This window comes from Ranitomeya variabilis, chromosome 6 (genome assembly GCF_051348905.1).
Source record: "Ranitomeya variabilis isolate aRanVar5 chromosome 6, aRanVar5.hap1, whole genome shotgun sequence".
Taxonomy (NCBI): domain Eukaryota; kingdom Metazoa; phylum Chordata; class Amphibia; order Anura; family Dendrobatidae; genus Ranitomeya; species Ranitomeya variabilis.
In genome coordinates, this window is record NC_135237.1 from 328,915,200 (window position 1) to 328,921,966 (window position 6,767).

Here is a 6,767-nt window from a genome sequence, read left to right on the forward strand (position 1 = left end):
CTCTCTTCCCACTCCCGTGTGGCAGTGGGAAATGGGGTAATGAAGGGTTAATGTCACCTTGCTATTGTAAGGTGACATTAAGCCAGATTAATAATGGAGAGGCGTCAATTATGACACCTATCCATTATTAATACAATAGTATGAAATGGTTACGAAAACACACACACATTATTACAAAGTATTTTAATTAAATAAAGACACATGTTGTTGTAATATTTTATTAGACTCTTAATCCACCTGAAGACCCTTGTCACCTGAAACAAAGTTAAAAAAACCAAACAATATTCCATACCTTCCGTCGTTCTGTCCCACATTGTAAATCCATCTGAAAGGGTTAACTAATTTTACAAGCAGAAGCCTGTTAATGCAGCCGCCTATGCCTGTAAAAACCTGGGGAATTAATGGAAAGCAGGGTGACCTGTAGTTACCTTGAGTCGCGGTGATGCGCCCCCTGCTGGATGTCCTCATATGAACCCTTTCAGATGGATTTACAACGTGGGACAAAACGACGGAAGGTATGGAATATTGTTGTTTTTTTTTTTTTTAACTTTGTTTCAGGTGACAAGGGTCTTCAGGTGGATTAAGAGTCTAATAAAATATTACAACAACATGTGTCTTTATTTCATTAAAATACTTTGTAATAATGTGTGTTTTCGTAACCATTTCATACTATTGTATTAATAATGGCTAGGTGTCATAATTGACGCCTCTCCATTATTAATCTGGCTTAATGTCACCTTACAATAGCAAGGTGACATTAACCCTGCATTACCCCATATCCCACCGCTACACGGGAGTGGGAAGAGAGTGGCCAAGTGCCAGAATAGGCGCAACTTACAGATGTGCCTTTTCTGGGGTGGCTGGGGGCAGATGTTTTTACCCAGGGGGGGCCAATAACCATGGACCCTCTCTAGGCTATTAATATCTGCCCTCAGTCACTGGCTTTACTACTCTGGCGGAGAAAATTGCACGGGAGCCCACGCCAATTTTTTCAGCCATTTAACCCTTGACTTTACAAGCTACAGCGCCCACATTTTGCACATACACACTACTAACATTAGTAGTGTGGAATATGCAAAAAAAAAAAGGGATATGAGATGGTTTACTGTATGTAAACCATGTCTCATATCATGTCGGGTTTGGGAAGGAGAAATGAAAAGCCGGCAATTGAATTACCGGCTTTTTTATAGAACACTGCTGCGTATTTCTCGCAAGTCACACTGCTGGTCCGTGTGTAATCCGTATTTTTCTCGCCCCCCATAGACTTTCTTTGACTTTTTTTTGCGCAATACGGTGACAAACGCAGCATGCTGCGATTTTCTACGGCCATAGAAGACCGTATAATACGCATTCATAAAATACGGCTGATAGGAGCTGGGCCATAGAGAATCATTGGGTCGTGTGTAATGCGTACTTTACGGACGTATTTTCTGCGCTCATACGTCCGTAAAACTCGCTAGTGTGACGCCGGCCTTATACTCACCTAAAGTCTAATTCCACTGAATCACGCGTAATAAAACAAAAATAAAAAACAATATCCCTCACCTGATTGTCATTCTGTCCCATGATGTAATCCATGTCTGGAGGATAAATAGTTTTCAACCTGGACGGTGCAGGATGCCAGCCGTATGGTACGATACTGGCGCAAGGCCCCGGGCTGCAGACGTACAGCCCAATTCCGGCGCCTCGCCCGTGCTGCTGATGTACGGCCCGATACCAGTGCCTGGCCCCACGCTGCCAATGTACGGCCTGACACCGGCGCCTGGCCCCGTGTTGCTGATGTACGGCCCGACACTGGTGCCTGGCCCCATGTTGCTGATGTACAGCCCGACACCGGCGCCTGGCCCCGTGTTGCTGATGTACGGCCCGACACCGGCGCCTGGCCCCATGTTGCTGATGTACGGCCCGACACTGGCGCCTGGCCCCTTAATGCTGACGTACGGCCCAATACCGGAGCCTGGCCCTTACTGCTGACGTATGGCCAGATACCTACGCCGTGCCCTTACAACTGACGTTCGGCCAGTTACCGGCACCTGGCCCTGCTGACGTACAGCCCGATACCGGCGCCTGGCCCCGTGCCGCTGACGAACGGCCCGATACCTGCGCTTGGCCCTTACTGCTGACATACGGCCAGATACCGACTGACATATCATCTGATAAAGGCGCCAAGCCCTTACTGCTGAAGTACAGCCTGATCCCGCATTTCTGACATACGGCCTGATATCGGCAACTGGCCCTTACTGCTGACGTACAGCCCGATACTGGCGCCTGTCCCCACACTGCTGACGTACGGCCCGATACCGGCAACTGGCCCTTACTGCTGACGTACAGCCCGATACCGGCGCCTGTCCCCACACTGCTGACGTACGGCCCGATACCGGCGCCTGGCCCAACACTGCTGACGTACGGCCCGATACCGGCACCTGGCCCCACACTGCTGACGTACGGCCCGATACCGGCGCCTGGCCCCTCACTGCTGACGTACGGCCCGATACCAGCGCCTGGCCCCACACTGCTGACGTACTGCCCGATACCGGCACCTGGCCCCACACTGCTGACGTACGGCCCGATACCGGCATCTGGCCCCACACTGCTGACGTACGGCCCGATACCGGCGCCTGGCCCCACACTGCTGACGTACGGCCCGATACCGGCACCTGGCCCCGCACTGCTGATGTACGGCCCGATACCGGCGCCTGGCCCCACACTGCTGACGTACGGCCCGATACCGGCCCATGGCCCCCCACTGCTGACGTACGGCTCGATACCGGCGCCTGGCCCCACACTGCTGACGTACGGCCCGATACCGGCACCTGGCTCCACACTGCTGACGTACGGCCCGATACCGGCACCTGGCCCCACACTGCTGACGTACGGCCCGATACCGGCACCTGGCCCCCCACTGCTGACGTACGGCCTGATACCGGCACCTGGCCCCACACTGCTGATGTACGGCCCGATATCGGCACCTGGCTCCACACTGCTGACGTACGGCCCGATACCGGCACCTGGCTCCACACTGCTGACGTACGGCCCGATACCGGCACCTGGCTCCACACTGCTGACGTACGGCCCGATACCGGCACCTGGCTCCCCACTGCTGACGTACGGCCCGATACCGGCACCTGGCTCCACACTGCTGACGTACGGCCCGATACCGGCACCTGGCTCCCCACTGCTGACGTACGGCCTGATACCGGCACCTGGCCCCACACTGCTGACGTACGGCCCGATACCGGCACCTGGCTCCACACTGCTGACGTACGGCCTGATATCGGCACCTGGCCCCACACTGCTGACGTACGGCCCGATACCGGCGCTTGGCCCCACACTGCTGACGTACGGCCCGATACCGGCGCTTGGCCCCACACTGCTGACGTACGGCCCGATACCGGCACCTGGCCCCCCACTGCTGACGTACGGCCCGATACTGGCACCTGGCTCCACACTGCTGACGTACGGCCCGATACCGGAGCCTGGCCCCGCACTGCTGACGTACGGCCCGATACCGGCACCTAGCCCCCCACTGCTGACGTACAGCCCGATACCGGCACCTGGCCCCACACTGCTTAGGCCCGATACCGGCACCTGGCTCCACAGTTTAGGCCTGATACCGGCACCTGGCCCCGCACTGCTGACGTACGGCCCGATACCGGCACCTGGCTCCACACTGCTGACGTACGGCCCGATACCGGAGCCTGGCCCCACACTGCTGACCTACGGCCCGATACCGGCACCTGGCTCCCCACTGCTGACGTACGGCCCGATACCGGCACCTGGCCCACTTGTTACATGACACCATGAGTAGAATTGCCTAACTCAATTCTTTGTGGAGCTACGAAGACAATCTGTATTCAGTGCCATATCTGGGTGCACGCTCAGGCCAAGGTAGAGGCTAAATCCAAGTCGGCTAAAGGACCTCTGCCCATGTGACCGGAAGGGGCGGCGCCTCTTCCTCCATAGAACAGACAGCAGACACGAGGAAGCTGTGGATGTCATGGCGGGATTTCGTGCAGGATTTGGATTTGGAGTGTTTTGTGCAGGATTTGCCTCTTCCTCCATAGAGCAGAGCAGACAGGAGGAGGCTGTTGATGTCATGGCTGGACTGGATTTCGAGGATTTTTGTGCAAGATTTGGGGTCATTCTCTAAAGTCACAGATCAGGTAAGTGGGAGTCTGCCTGGGGAGAATGGGGTGGTGTTGCTTGCATGGGGCTGCCTGGGGAGAATGGGGTGGTGTTGCTTGCATGGGGCTGCCTGGGGAGAATAGGGTGGTGATGCTTGCATGGGGCTGCCTGGGGAGAATGGGGTGGTGATGCTTGCATGGGGCTGCCTGGGGAGAATGGGGTGGTGTTGCTTGCATGGGGCTGCCTGGGGAGAATGGGGTGGTGGTGCTTGCATGGGGCTGCCTGGGGAGAATGGGGGGGTGGTACTTGCATGGGGCTGCCTGGGGAGAATGGGGGGGTGCTTGCATGGGGCTGCCTGGGGAGAATGGGGGGGGGTGCTTGCATGGGGAGAATGGGGGGGGGGTGCTTGCATGGGTCTGCCTGGGGAGAATGGGGTGGTGTTGCTTGCATGGGGCTGCCTGGGGAGAATGGGGTGGTGATGCTTGCATGGGGCTGCCTGGGGAGAATGGGGTGGTGTTGCTTGCATGGGGCTGCCTGGGGAGAATGGGGTGGTGTTGCTTGCATGGGGCTGCCTGGGGAGAATGGGGGGTGGCGCTTGCATGGGGCTGCCTGGGGAGAATGGGGGGGTGCTTGCATGGGGCTGCCTGGGGAGAATGGGGTGGTGGTGCTTGCATGGGGCTGCCTGGGGAGAATGGGGGGGGTGCTTGCATGGGGCTGCCTGGGGAGAATGGGGTGGTGGTGCTTGCATGGGGCTGCCTGGGGAGAATGGGGGGGTGCTTGCATGGGGCTGCCTGGGGAGAATGGGGGGGTGGTGCTTGCATGGAGCTGCCTGGGGAGAATGGGGTGGTGTTGCTTGCATGGGGCTGCCTGGGGAGAATGGGGTGGTGTTGCTTGCATGGGGCTGCCTGGGGAGAATGGGGTGATGTTGCTTGCATGGGGCTGCATGTGCATGCTGGTGGGGGGGTCTGCCTGGGGAGAATGGGGGGATGTTGCTTGCATGGGTCTGCCTGGGGAGAATGGGGTGGTGATGCTTGCATGGGTCTGCCTGGGGAGAATGGGGTGATGTTGCTTGCATGGGTCTGCCTGGGGAGAATGGGGTGGTGTTGCTTACATGGGTCTGCCTGGGGAGAATGGGGGGATGTTGCTTGCATGGGTCTGCCTGGGGAGAATGGGGTGGTGTTGCTTGCATGGGTCTGCCTGGGGAGAATGGGGTGATGTTGCTTGCATGAGGCTGCATTTGCATGCTGGTGGGGGGGTCTGCCTGGGGAGGATGGGGTGATGGTGCTTGCATGGGTCTGCCTGGGGAGAATGGGGTGGTGTTGCTTGCATGGGTCTGCCTGGGGAGAATGGGGGGGTGGTGCTTGCATGGGGCTGCATGTGCATGCTGGACAGGGGGTCCGCCTGGGGAGAAGGGAGAGATGTTGTTTGCATGGGACTGCGTGCTGGAGGGGCCTGCCTGGGGAAGGGTGACTGCATGCTGGGGGTCTCAGTGGGAAGGGGGTCATGTTCCTTGCTAGCGGTGCTGGGTGTCTGTTGGGAAGGGGGGCTGCAGGTCTCTGGGGAAGAGAGGCTGTGTGCTGGAGTCTCTGTTGGGAAGGGGGTCATGTTGCATGCGTGGGGGATCTGCGTGCAGGGGGGTCTACCTGCAGAATGGGGCTGATGTTACTCGCATGGGTCTGTGTGGTGTGGGGGGCTGATGTCACGTGTTGTGCAGGTCAATGTGTGTGATGTCACTTGCGGTGCGGGGTGCAGGGAAGTATAGTGCTGTGTGTGGGGGCGAACAGGGGAGGGGATGAATGATGATGGAGATCTGAGGGATTGATATTACTTGGCATGAGAATCTCTGCCTGATGGTGAGGAGTCGGTCCTGTTAATATTATTGGGGACACCTGCTGTCAGGTTGATGACTGACCTATGACCTCTGGGAGCGAAACAGCTTTACAACAATGTCTCCAGATCCCTGGCTTTATTCTCCCCTCGCACGCTGTGCTGCTCAGTATTAGCCCGATGGCCACTGGTGTCAGCCACTACTTGTATCCAGTTTTCTGCATGATTTTTTTTTTTCTGTTTTATTCTAGGTGTTGTGACTTTTCCCCATCCTGTGCCCCCCAGAGCAGTGACCTCCCTGCAGATGTCATTACATCACTGGACTTCTTTTCACCAAGTGGAATGGCGGTGCCCCCACAATCCATGTGAGGACCCAAAGGGATGACACTGTGTGCATCTGATAATGTCAGATAGATGAGTATAATTACTTAAAAAAAAACAAAAAAACCCTTTTTCTCGATTTGCTCTCCCTCTGTCTCCCCGCTCTCCCTCTGTCTCCCCGCTCTCCCTCTGTCTCCCCGCTCTCCCTCTGTCTCCCCGCTCTCCCTCTGTCTCCCCGCTCTCCCTCTTAAAGGGAACCTGTCACCCCCAAAATCGATGGTGAGCTAAGCCCACCAGCATCAGGGGCTTATCTACAGCATTCTGTAATGCTGTAGTTAAGCCTCCAATGTATCCTAAAAGATGTGAAAAAGAGGTTATATTATACTCACGCGGGCGGTCCGATCCAAGTCGCGGTCCGGTCCTGGGCCTCCCATCTTGATAGGATGACTTCCTCTTCTTGTCTTCACACTGCGGTGCGCAGGCGCCGGGAAAGG

General features: G+C 56.6%; 1 long non-coding RNA gene across 1 annotated transcript; it reads left to right on the forward strand.

Moving 5' to 3' along the window:
- The first annotated feature begins 3,959 nt into the window (after nt 1-3,959).
- LOC143781147 (uncharacterized) lies at nt 3,960-6,341 on the forward strand. The gene is made up of 2 exons (XR_013216590.1): nt 3,960-4,163; nt 6,204-6,341. It is a non-coding gene; the product is annotated as an uncharacterized LOC143781147 (long non-coding RNA).
- Nucleotides 6,342-6,767: the final 426 nt, after the last annotated feature.